The sequence below is a fragment of the Corvus moneduloides genome, chromosome 7 (assembly GCF_009650955.1).
Source record: "Corvus moneduloides isolate bCorMon1 chromosome 7, bCorMon1.pri, whole genome shotgun sequence".
NCBI classification, from domain to species: domain Eukaryota; kingdom Metazoa; phylum Chordata; class Aves; order Passeriformes; family Corvidae; genus Corvus; species Corvus moneduloides.
Window position 1 is genome coordinate 32,419,725 of NC_045482.1, and position 13,930 is coordinate 32,433,654.

The 13,930-nt window shown below is 37.4% G+C and overlaps 1 protein-coding gene across 11 annotated transcripts in view; it reads right to left on the reverse strand.

Annotated features, from left to right (window-relative positions):
- The window catches only part of NCKAP5 (NCK associated protein 5), a 380,419-nt gene that overhangs the window by 68,313 nt on the left and 298,176 nt on the right, over nt 1-13,930 (reverse strand). The window lies entirely within an intron of this gene.

Genomic DNA, 13,930 nt, shown 5'->3' on the forward strand with positions numbered 1-13,930 from the left:
GTAGAACATGCACTGTTCAAAATACAAAGTGTGAACTTGTCATTCACTAAATATTCTGGAATTAAGGAGAAAATTAAGTATAGTTAAGGAAAAAATAATAAAACCTCCGAAAGTAGAAATCAATTTTGCCTTTAGACAAATAAGAGTTTGCAACATATATGCTTTTGATATATGGAAATTCTGCCTTCTAAAGAGAGCAGAACAAGTGGTTGTCAACAAAAAAATGGGCAAATATGAAGCAAAAGTGAAAGGTGCAAGAAGATGCTTCCATTTAATTTAATTCTAATAATGACTAACATAGGAAATGTACTTGCAATTGTACACTGTGCACATACAGCAATTCCTGATGTTTTATTGCATATAATTGATATCACAAAAACAAAGGTATAATCATTTTTTTTCAGCTCTGGAAGCCATATATTTAATAGAAAATTCATAATTATGTCCTACTTTCCTACTATTCACTTCCTATAAGCAGAACTTCATGGCTACCACTGTGAACTTTGTAGTAAATGAAAACCAGGTCTAGTGAATGGCATCCATGTCCATGGCAGGGAGGTTGGAATGAGATGAGCTTTTAGGTCCCTTCTAACACAAACCACTCTACAGTTCTATGAAAGTTATTCTTTCTCTTAATGTTGGGCCACGTTTAACCATTTACAGGGTTGGGGCTAAAACCAGAGTGAGAAACTAACACCTTTTGACTCTTTAAAATACTCCTCCCTTACGTAAAGTAATTAGATGTTCATCACTTAGACCTCTAAAAGTTATTAATCTGGCTCTGAGCAGGCAAGAACATCCAGCTTCTGATTGCAAAGCTAATGCACCACACTAAGCTATTTTTTAAATTTCTCTGGTGCTACAGGTACCATTTCCAACAGAGCAAGCTGTTAGTGAGGACACTTGATATTTGACAAAAAGCATGGAACATTGCACAGCTCAGTCTGGAACAGGCAAAGCAGCTCAGAAGTCTTACACCCTTACACCTTACAATGTTATTTAGTATGAGCAGGTACATTCACATTTCAAATTCTGTTCTGTCTTAGGGCTTGCCTGACATTAACTCAACTTGCTCCTTATGTTGCTGCAAGGGCTCTCAACAGCCCTTACAACAGAACACCACCACCATAGCTGGTTGTATTTCATTTTGGTGGGAGGAAAGGGTTAACCCACTGAAAGATGAGCCCCAGGATAACTCTTACAGTGGTCTGAGCAAACAGTTGGAGAGTTTTATTGATCCTACCCCTAGCTCTTTAAAACACATGAAACAATCACAAACATGCAGTATTGCTCAGTGGTGATAGGAGGAAGTGTTGTACATAAGCGAATATTAAAGGATTAACTTTCAAATGCATTTCAATAAGCTAAATGAGTACAAAATTAAAAAAAATTTTAAAAAAAGGAAGTTTTCAGCTAGTCCTTAAATTTCAAGTGAAGTTTGTGGATTTGAATTTTCCATTAATCTAATAAAAATACTTCCATGAAAGTTCTAATTTGATATTTTCCATCTGTTTTGTTGTTTTTCCCTCCTACAAGCCCTAATTTTCTAAAAAACCTTTACAGAAGATGCTAGACTTTAAATCCAACCCTGGAATCAACAGTGGTTTGTCAGTTTTGCTGGCAAATCCCCTGGGTGAGTTTACTGAGATTAAGGCAACATCCAAGACAAAGTACCAGGGCACGATACTTAAACCATTTGTATGGAAGATTAGGGTGCTAAAAAAAATCAGAAAAACCTGCTAACAAGGCAATTCCAGCACAAAAAGTAAAACAAAGGTTTCATTTGTGTCTGCTGCAGAGCTTCCAAGCTTGCAGCTCTCTATTACTATTGAGCCATCCAGAGATGGCAAAACTCAATTAATCAGACCTAAAGTAACTCCAAAGGCTGGAAACTTATATTCTAAGGTATAAATTGGGATTATTAAGCAGGCATTTGATGCATAAACACAAATAGCATAATCTTTCTGTATTCTTCAGAGAGTTGACAACATTAATGTAAGGCTAAAATTACTCCTGTTTCAAATCCTTAGTTTTATTAATTTTTATAAACTGCTTTAAATAAAAGTTACATTGAAAGACATAAAGTAATCCCCTCTGATCCCAGTTTTCATTTTGTAAGTCTATCAGTGTTTTCACTGATAGACTTACACTGAGATTCCAAAGTTCTCATTTTAATAGCACTATGGTAGGGGTCTGTAAATATTGCATTAATATGAAAATGAGCTAATTTAATTTCTTAGGAAAATGCATGTATAAAGTTCCCTGTGGTTTGTAATTACCGTAAAGTCAACAGTTTACATCAATGACCCAGTAATCAGCTACTCAGAACGTGAATAATTAATGAAAAAATGTTTTCAACGAGCTTGGAAATGGAAGACTCCTTGGAGTATGGTGAAACAGCCATGCTGTGAGAACAGTGTTGTGCAGAAGTCAAGCCTCTTATTAAGTACATATTTGTATTTTGTCTTCTATCTTTCTAAATGTCTTCCCATTGATCTAATACTACTTAGTGTGTCAATTCCACTGTGCTAAATGAGGGCCTGTAGGTGCTGTGGATTATGGCAACAGCAAAGAGTGAAAGGCACATCCTGCACATCCTCACACGCCCTGTTGTTGCACTGTCCACAAACAAAACCACTTTGTTTTTAACTCTTCAGCATTGTCAGAGTGAGTCTAGCAAACAACTTTATCCTGAAGTCCTGCAACAAGGAAGAGCTATACCATTAATCTTTTCTGGCATGCCCTACACATGCTATCAGCAGTAAAAAGGTGGGCTGGTTTTTATCATCTCACTGTATTTAAGAAATGCTTTAATATAAAAACAGAAGGGAAAATTCTCACTTCTGCAACAGTCACTGCATTATAAATCCTTACATGATTAAAAGCTACTCACTAATTTCAACATGCTGCTAAATTGCTCATACAATGACAGTCAGTGACATTCCTGGTAGCACAGCATAACATCAGTCGTTGTCTTTGTGATTCCTACAGTTTAAAATCCATTTTCACATTCACTTTCTGACTATGCCCCAAAATAATCTAAAGGAATTAGGCAGACCTCAGTGAGATCTTCTTATTGACATTTATGTTGATCAATGTTGGCTCTACCAGAATTGGAATCTACAGATCAATTCCCTTATTAGATTCGTTCTCAGTGCTGCCATGATCATTTTATCACAGAAGCTGCTGCCATCAGATGCTGCTTTATCACTTTATAATGGGATAAGCTGAAGCTTTCCTCTGGCATATACTTGGAAATGATAACTGTCTGAAGTCTAAATATTTCTTTCACAGATTTTCAAAAATATCCTTATTAAATGCATAGGTCTGTTTTAAACACTATTTTCAACTGAATTTACCTAAGCAGCAATAATTTTTGTCCCGAAGAAAATTCCAGCTCTCAAGTTGTTAAACAAACCCCGATGCTAACAGTGGAGACTACCCTATTAATCACTTTCTTCTTGCTGAGCCTATGAGCCAGATGACAGAAGAAAAGAGGCTAAGAATGAAGATATGACAGAAAAATCAGAATGGTCTCAGGAACAGTGAGCAGTATTATATGGACACACAAACACACATGGGAACACTCCAAAATAGCACCCACAATACATACACAAGATTTGTCACAAGTTTTTTATCTGGTTTTGAAAATATGCAGGGACGTGGTATTTTTAGTGAGTGGTGTTACAGCTCCTGTTGAGAGAGGAGTTCATCACATTAATTTAAATCTCCGATAAAATAAATTAGCTTTTTTATTGCCAGGTTGAACTACAGGGCTATGATTGTTATGTATTGCTACAGTCTAAGTCTTAATGGCATTTTAGCCCTGTGGTGGTCAAACAGAAACCATTTCAAACCTTCTAAAGGCTATTAAAACATGTGCAGATGTCTGGAAAATTAATACTATTATCTAACACTAACCTTTTGCCTGTAGGAGGAAAAGGAGAGAGAAGGCTCAGGGAAGATGTTTTAGATCAATACATGGCAACCCAGGAGGGCAAGCTCCGTTTCACAGAGAAGTTCATTGGCTGTGAACGGGGGATTCAAGTGAGCAGATTCATCCTTATTTGGATTTCATTGAAATCACTCATTTACTCAAAAAAAAAAAAATTTAAGAGAGATGAGCATTATTTTCACAATCCTTCCTCACTGCTGTTTCCCAAGGTCCAGCAATCTAGACACTGAAAAGATTCATTCATTTAAATGACAAGAGCACGAATTTGTCAAGGTTAATGTTGAACAAGCCATATTTTCCTTGCTTCAGTATTATGCATTAAAAGGTTTCTCCATTCCTCCACCCTCTTTTTTTGTTTTTCTTTCTTTTTGTGTGTGCAATATTGTTGAAATGTCATATGGATTGAAAGGACTTTAGAAGTAGGAGGAGAGTTGCAAAAAATACTTTTATTGTTAGGTTAAGGCTTTTACATACATATTTTCTCTCCAACTTTAATGCATTGGTTTTGTCTCTGACAGAATAATTTCTAATAAGAAGAGACTTTTCTTGAAAACCTGGATGCAAAGTACTGGATTCTATTCCTTTTCCTCAAAACACTTACTTAAAAGTATGATTTAGAAAGAATAAATGGGTAGATTCCCAGCTGGTAGAAATTATTGGCTTCACTTCTCCTACTGAAATGCAAAAAATTTCTGCCAGGACAAGAGTTGCCCCGAAGACCTCCCAAACTTTTGCTCCGTTTCAGAAATAAAGCTTCTAGAGGGTCAGAGTGTGCATTTCCAGTGGCATTTCATTCTTGAAAGTCCCAAATCTGACCACAAGACCTCCAAATGGCAGTTCAAGTTCTGCAACATTTATCCTGATACACCAAAATCACAGGGCTTGTGTAGGACACAGCACAACTCTGGAGACCTGATGATCTCAATAAGCAGCTCAAACCTTGGCTGTAGCCTTCTGGAATTCCACCAGCCTACTCTGGAGTGATGAAAAAGCATGGAAAGATCTCCCCATCAGCCTGGCTGTGCAGGCCAAATAAAGTTTAGTAAGGCTGAAGCACAGGTGAGGAGGGAGAGCTGATGCTGGTACCAGCAAGGAGGGTGCATGGATGGCCCGAGGACACAGCCCTGCACTGTCCACATTCATCTGCACCTCTCTCCTACTGCCCCAGCCAGCAGGAACACCAGGAGATGGAAAATGAGAAATGCCAGTCATTGCTCCTGGGCCAACCTGTGCTACTGCAAGGAAGGGCACCGTGCCCTCGAGGCATTATTTAGGACCTGGACTGGCCTTGGGAGGGCTAGGGCTAGGCGTGGCATGGGATGGCATGGAAAAATCCCCTCTCCCACCCTGCAGCCAGAGGCAGCCTGGCCCAGGCTGGGAGCTTTACCTCTGGCATAGGTGGCTGAGAGCTGAAAACCCTCTCAGCAGCTGTCTCTGCTCAGAAGCAGCTGTGCCAACCAGCTCTTGACTAGGAATCTGTGCCCTTGTGAATTGATCATTTTTATCCCTGTGGATAAAAACAGGGCTTAGGAGGTATTATATAGGAATTTCAAAAGGGATCAGCTCCCATTTTGGCAGTAGCCAGATTTTTAGAAGACCTCAGCACAATGCCTGAACACTTGAAATTCTGGTCCCATGTACATGAAGGACCTAAAAACCTAAATGAAAGGTTAATAGCATTTGTTATTCCCCCAGGAACAAACTACTACCAGGTGAAGACTGGTGACAGGGCAGAGAGTACCCATATTTCTAATTATTGTCAAGATCTCCTAGGGATCATTTACTGGAATAAATCTAAGTGAGCCTCTAAAACACACTGCTAATCTCTGATTCATGCTCACACTTTCAGTATCTATAATTCATAATAATTGTGCCTAGACCTGTGACTGTGCCTGCATCTACTGCACAGGAAAAGTACACAAGGTATATTTAGAGAAAAACAGTTAACAGTAAGTAATAGAAAACTCAAGAAAAAAAAAAATTGAGCATTTCTTCTTTTAAAATACAACTGAATACAAAAATTTAGGATCAAAACACTACAAAATTAAGTAGCTCATCTCTGAAATTGTATACCAGAAAGATGAACTGAAGAGTGGGTGTATATTTGGGATTTTTAAAGCACTGATATTAATTCATGATGCCATTACTTTGGCAGTCTGTTTTCCATACTTCTAATGCAGTAAGATGGAGTTCAATTCATAATGTTGAAGATGCCCTTGTGATGCACACAGGACAAAGACAAATCGCTGCCCCTTCCTGCACCCAGACATCACTTAGTGACTAATGGAACACAGCTTGTCCCCATCTAGAGAAAGAAAGGAGCAGGGATGCAGTCTAAAAATGCTAAAAATACAGAGAAACTTAAGGCTGTCAGTATCACATTGTTAAAGATTTAATGACAAAGGTAACTTTTCCTTTCAGCTTGTCCTTATCAAGAGAGATACCCAGATGGTAATTTAAGAGTTAAGGCATTAATGGACTCTTCAGTTTCATTGAGCAACTCGTGCTGATTTTATCTTGCAATACAGTATTTCACATTCTCAGCGAAGTCAACAGAGATTTAGTCAATAGTGTCATGGCCTTTGGATGAGAATTTGAATCCTACCAGTATCCAAACTATCATTAAAGAAGATAGGTCATTTGGGAAACAAAGGAGAGCATTAGTAAAATTCAATACTAAAAGATGGGGTTGGTTCCGTAGGTGTTTTATGATTCATTATGAGTAATATTTTATTCTAATTATCGACCCTTTCGTCTATGTGCAGTATCTGTAAGAATGTACAAAAAACATAAAATGTATCAAAGGAAAACTATTTTTTTTCATAACAGATGGCAACAGAAAATACCTATTGAGTAATCTTATGTGCTTCAACCCACTTAGCATAATGTTAGTTTGTTTCATTTGATGGAATGTGTAATTTTACATTACTAGCAATTTACACTGACCTGATATAATCTGAACAGTTTAAATGTTAGGAAGCAGAGCACTTATTGGCACACCTATTTCTCAGTAAAAGAGTCATAATTCTGTATTGCTTCATGTCTTTAAAGTGCCATTGCACCTAAATAACCCACAGTAATAAAGAAAAATACAAATGAAGTTTTATGTGTATTGTGTAACAACAGATGAAAGGAATCCTTTATCCATTGTTGTTTCATATATACTTTTGCATAGTTATCCTTCCTTTAAATCTCAAAGTTTTAAGAAAATAAAAATGAACTATATACTTAGCTCCATTAATGCAATAAAAAGAAAATCAAAGATCCGTAATAATAAAGGTTATAATTCTGTAGCACTTTAGAATTTGAATAGATTCCCACTTTACCACAAGACAGAGCCCTTTAAATCTTTGAATTAATTTTATACATTCTTTTGGTATTTCATTTGAGAGTTACAGAGTGTGAAATATGCACCATGACGAGAAAACAATTACCTTGCACACCTGTTGTTTGAGCATACTGCATTTAAGCAGGATTTGCAGGGGGCTACTATTTTATTCCACTGTGAAATCCAAGATGGGGGAGGCGCTAAAACCTGACCTGATGATATGGACTTGAACTTTTATATGTGACACATGGCTTTTAGGTACCACATCATATACTGTGATAACATTAGAAAAAATCCATACTAATTTTTGCTATCAGAATGTCCACGAGAAATATTTTTTTTTCCATTTAGAAAGGAAACCTGAAGGAGTGACCCTTGACTTAAATACAACAACCATATACTAAAAAAACCCCATAAATTGCAAACTGCAAAACCAGAAACATATCAGACAAAACATGGATCTGTTGGTCACACAAAATATAGACACATGAGTAACTCATAGTGTTCAATATGTTCACAATCTGTCTCTAAGCAGCCTCTGTACTCACACTTGACCATTTATGCAGGGATTCACATGGAAAGTTGCTGATAAATCTTGTCAATACATTCAACAAACAGAACAGGTTGAAAGAGTAGCTTAACAATGTTAAGCATTGTTGTAGGTTAAATATAACTGCATGGAATAAAAAAACATGTCTTTTTAATGTTTATTACAAATGTGAAGCACAGGGCAGGTTAGGAAAGGAATACAGGAATACTCCTTCCTGTTGTGGGATCCCTTCCTTTTTTTTAAATTTATTCCCATATGGAATATACACAGTACAGGAAAAAAAATATGAACAACATTCTTGTACTTCATTACTCTGTCCACATACTTGCTTAGGGTTTCAAATGCCATATTGGATTCCTGCCATCATGTGGATCATCACTGATAACAAAAATCTATGCGTAGAATAAAGAGAAATTGTCGGTTCACCCAGTGCCGGTTGCTTATTTTTCTTTGTCTGAAAATAGGCAGTAAAATCTCACTTTTGTTGTTCAGGCCTGTCACATCAGTACAGTCCCACCATTCTCCTGATACGTGCTTACTCTGAAATACCCTCTTTCCTCTGAATCATGCCAATTCATTTCTTCAAAACTTAAAAAATATTGCTCTCCTCAGTCAAAATCATTCATAAATACTTCACCAAGGATCCCTTGTGGCTTTCCTGAAGATTATTTGCTCATTTGATTTACTGGTTTTGGTATCACTGTAGCAATTTATTTTCATCAGGGTAATGGAAATGGCCCATTTTTAGACCTGGTAGCTGAAATTTATCTATTTAAAATTGTATCACAGAACATCATGTTTGTGTTGATGTGGAAAGCCTTTCAGTGGTTTTCTGTGGAACCTCTCCAGGCCAGTTAAAATACTTGGACAGAGGAATGCTGAGCAGTTGGGGGTAATTTTCTCTTAAAAGCATTACCATTCTCATCAGAACTACATGCCCTGTGAGCTTAAGTTAATGCTTTGCTTTTGTTTAAGAGCAAATTGGTAAGAACTGAATTGCTGAAACAAGGGACAACAGCCTGACAAGAAGGTAAATCACCAAAACACAAATTACTGATGGAGCAGACCTATCAGGTCAGTTGATCTAAGACCCTCACAATAAAATACTGTTCTCCACTGACCCTCTCACTGTGCTTTGGTTTAGTTTGAACTGTTGTGAGAGATATTGCCCTACCTCTCCTCTCCTTCCACAGTCTATAACAAACATTTTTGTGTTCCTTTATCAGCCTGCCTATCTGGAAGCTCCTTCCAGGGCTGGCTGTATATCAGTTACACCACCAAATTCTTTCAGGTATTGTGCGGCTGCTGTGCATTCAAAACTAGAAATCATATGGCTTAAGGATATTAGATGGAGTTTCTCCAGAGGGGCCATGTTTCCTTTCCTTCCCTCATCACTGACTTTTTGGTCACCCATTTATCTAACCAATTGGCTCTCATAAATATTTTATCTCTGTAATATTTCTTCAGCATATATTTAGAGCTCCAAACAGGGCAAGTAATACATATGGTTTATAATGTATTATTACATGTTGATGATTTAAGCTGGGATGAAATACAGACTTTCAAAGTTTTGCATTTCTGTCTTCTCAGATGTTATTTGTGAGCGAGGACATGGAACAAATAGGAAGTAGATAACAGTTTACTGAGGTAATGCAAGACTGGAAACAATGCCATCACCAACTTCACATGGATAATGTTCCTTTAATTTGTTCTTGAAATTCTCAAAAAGCTTGTGTTCCGTACCAAATCACTCTCTTGATCCTGATCTACAGAAGCATTCTTCTAATTTCTCATGGCTACAGGGCTGGAGCCTCTTTCCTGGGGTAGGATCTTCATGACAGTAACTGTGCACTTTGGTAGCCTTGACCTGGGGGAATCAACCCAGCAGGGCCTGAAATCTTTTGAGAACCATAAATAGAGTAAAACCCTTACACTTCTTAAAAGGGGTTCTGCTAGGAATGAAATTTCTGGGTAAAGGTTAATGTAGTAGTTTAAACTTAATATATCTCAAACATGCCTTACATTTATGTGATCACCTTCTTCTCTGTTGACACAGCCCTGGAGATTGTCTTAACTTGCAAGCAGTATTCAATTACTGCTGAAGCAATTAGCAGATCTGGAATTAATTTCTCCTTCAAGCCACCAGTCCTGATTTCTGAGTAAGGAAATATCACTACAGATGCTGCCACACCTTATTTATATTTATATCTTTACAGAGGAGAAAAGGACAGAGTTTGTTCTGGAGCTGGAACTTTGCTGAAGATTTGCAGAGAGGAGTGCCCTGACAATCCAATGGACACACAGGAATAAATGTGAAGTAAGCAAATAAGCAGGTCAGCTGCAGGAGTTTCACAACTTTAAATACAATTTGCTGATTTGGTATCAAGTCTGCCTGCTCCCTCGAGAGCCTGCAGGCACCTGGCTTCTGTGAGATGGGAATTCTAAGGCTGCTCAGCACATAACAATCCAGTTACTGAAATGTACTTTGGAATGCTGACAAACTGTTTCGTAACAGTGTGTGACGATCTTTAGTTTTAATTTCAAACCCTCAAACACCTACTCTCTGAAACACTTAAATATTACAAGGATCTCACTGCTGTAAAGCAATGCAACTTCAGTTTTAACCTCCTGCATTCAGACTTCATCATGTCTAACGATGTCTGGACCAGAGGTCAGGCTCTGAGCCCAGACATTCCATCTCTCTTTGTCAGGTGTTAGGGCAATTAGGTGCCCTCTTCTTCTTCCCATATATAATAATGTCATTGCTGCAATCTACCCCTTCCTGCTAAACTGTGCAACTGTTTCCATCACAGTCTGTACAGCCACACCCTGTCTTGTACATCAGGGGCAGAGCTGTCAGGTTATTAAAAGGGCTCATACCAATGCAGTCATAACAAAGTAATTATTATTTAAATTGACCTTCTGAGAATTCAGATCTGTGCTGTAGAATTTTAGAAAAACTTTTAGGTGTAAAATTAAACAATGTGGATGGCCCATGAATAATAAATGTAACTAATCTAGCCAGAGAAACACAAAGAGAAAATAGATGCTTCAGGAGACCTCCCTCCTTGGTTCTGGGGTTGATAAAGTAGAATTTTTATGATGGAAATAAAATGGCAATGAAAATAAAGTTTAAGATCAGGGATATTGTAAATCTTATGATTAGAAATATTATCTTATACTTTCCCAACTATGAAAATTTTATTACTTATTTAATCAAATAAATCAACTCAATAAATTTTGCTACTTGCCACTTTTTCATCCCTTTCACTGAAAAATCCTGCATGGTTTATAAAAAATCCCTGTGACAACAATGTTCTGGGTGGAAAGTGAAAGCAGGACTTCTCCTGTGGGAACAATTCATCTAGCAAACATCTTGAACTTGTGTAAACAGAGCTATATAATATAAAAAAAAAAAAATTAAAAGGGATATTTATAAGAAGGCAACCCCTGGTCCCTGTCTTATCCCTTCAGCATCCTCCTGTATATCACCTACACAGATTTCTCTCTTCACTTCTAATTAGTTTTCCTCTACTCAGTTTTAAATCTCTGACTATTATCCCCAACTATTTGTCCTACTTGCAGATGAAGTACAAGGTGGGTCACTAAAATGGAGTTCCTGGTTTTGTTTTGAAATCCTTCTTGCTATGACAGGCAGAATTTAACATCTTTTTAGCGACCACATTAACAGAGGAAAATTATGGCTGCTTGGGCAGAAGCTACTCTTTTGTGCTAACATTTAACTATAACTATTGCTCTTTCTCAGATGGTGCTGACATGAAACAATTTTCCAAGGCTTCATCATTTTAAAAAAAGCTGTTTCAGAGAGATTTCTTGAATATTATAAAAGAATAAAAATAATAATAAAAAAGATGATTTATTTATTCTAGGACTGCCTCTGTAAATCACACACTTCAGCTCCAAAGAACGTCCCCAGAAAGAGAGGGTAGCTCCTAAACTGTCTATAGTATCAGAGGTGAAGAAAAAAAAGCCTGAATTATCTCTTTATCTCCTAACATTTTGCATCAGAGACTGCATTACTTATCTTTTCACGACAGGAGTGACACAGCATCTGTGTCACTCCCTGCAAGCAGTAACCACACCAAAATTCCTGGTAGCAAAGAACTTACAAAGAACTTACAAACACAATCACAATATCTCAACACACATTGCTTTAAAAACACTACTAGGCCCTCCAACTTCATAAGCACTTACACTTTTTTTAAATGCATGAAATGTAATACTTTTAACACCATTTCGACAGTGCAGGATTCCTGAGGCAGTCATGAAAACTGTACTACATTAATTTATTTTTTTTTTAAATTGGTAGCAAAATGAGTTTTTCTTTTGAACTGTGTAAGAAGCATGAGCAAAACCAACACAGTGCAATTGGTACGGTGTGCAGGCCATTACTCTGCAGTCAAATTCAAACCACTTGTATCAATCCAGTCACTGAAAAAAAAGGTGAATTATCTGCTAAGACATATGAATCATGTATTATTTCCTTGCAATCATACATACAAAAAACCTAGGGCAATGGTGAAATCTACACTTACCTTTAAATTTTGTTTTTAAAAAAGAAATCTATATTTCTGTTGAAATTTGAAAAGTGAAAATGTTTATAGTTTAAAAATAAGCTTACTTTGTAATAAAAAGAGTCTTCTAATGTCAAATATGGTATATCCAAATATTCCAAATAACCAAATCACAGAGGCTGATATGCAGAAAAAGTAGCTAACACTACTGATTTTTAGCTTGTGCCCTCTCCCCCGGCGTTCTTCAAAATCTGTAGTTTTACTGAGTGTGGCTACTCCTAGGATGAGATCAGCACTAAATAAAACTGGACTGTATTGTATCAGAGAGTACAGGAAAGGTGAAAACACCCTGTGCCCCCTGCCCCCAGTTAGCAGAGTTTGCCCACTCCTTTGATTGGGGTCATGATCTAGCAGGAATGTCCTTAAGCACATATTAATAACTTTTCGGTAGAGTGACACATTTAAACAAATATTTACCTACTGCTCTAAATCTGGGCTGTGTGCACTTCCAAGAAGACATAATGCAAACTGTTCTTTAATTTTATGCAGGCACACAACAGTATTTGCTCAAATTCAGTCCTAAGAAAACATCCTCCTTCAGATGTTACATCTCAGGTTGCAAGATCACAGACTACATGCCATCTCTTTGAGTCTGGAGTATAATTAGAGGATAATTAAATTTCTGGAAACACACAGATTTACTGTTTTGTTTGTTTTGGATTTTTTTGTAAAAAAGGATATATGAAGTGTTTTAACAGAAGTTCTTCACTTTCCAATGTACACTGCAACTTGTTCTCTGCTTTTTTTCACCTAGGGGGTTAAAACCTATTGATAGCAAGACAAGGGACATAACAGCAAATTTTGCTCCAGGGAGACCTGGACTTTCTGAATGAACTTAATTCCCTTTTGTCCTCAGCTAATAATGACAAATCAAGTGAAAAGGGGGAAAAAAAAAATCTATGCACATTAAGTCCTGCCAAACTGTGCAAGAACAATGATGCAAAATAGTTTGAATCCCTCAGGAAAATCTGTTAGATCATTTGTTTCTTTCTTCCACCTGGCGCAGGTTCATCTCTTTCAACTTCTTTCAGAGCTGCTGCACAATCCAGTTTCAAGGAACTCAACTCAAAGCGTTGATCCCCCTTTTCAGATGCTAACACTTCTGTAGCATTCCCAGAATAACCCAGTATTATTGTTGCCACACAAGGAATTGGGAATAAGAGATGCATCTGTAATAATGAACGTGCAGCGTGTGACATCTGTGCAATCTAACACCAAGCTAACATCACCTGGAATCAGACACTTTGGAAACAGGAAAAAGAAAGAAAAAACCACCCCAAACCAGGAAGAAGGAGCAGTTGATGTGACTGTCAAAAGCAGAACTGAGCAATAAAGATCCATGCTGTGGTGGATGCTTCAAAACTGTGAATGGATAAAGATAAATCAGTTCTCTGTACTGGGGTCTATGAAGGATGAACTGGGAAAGAAAGCAGGGAACAAGGGACAAGAAAGCAGAACAGAGGAGGTCCTGACCTAGCAACACCCAAATCAACACAAAATCA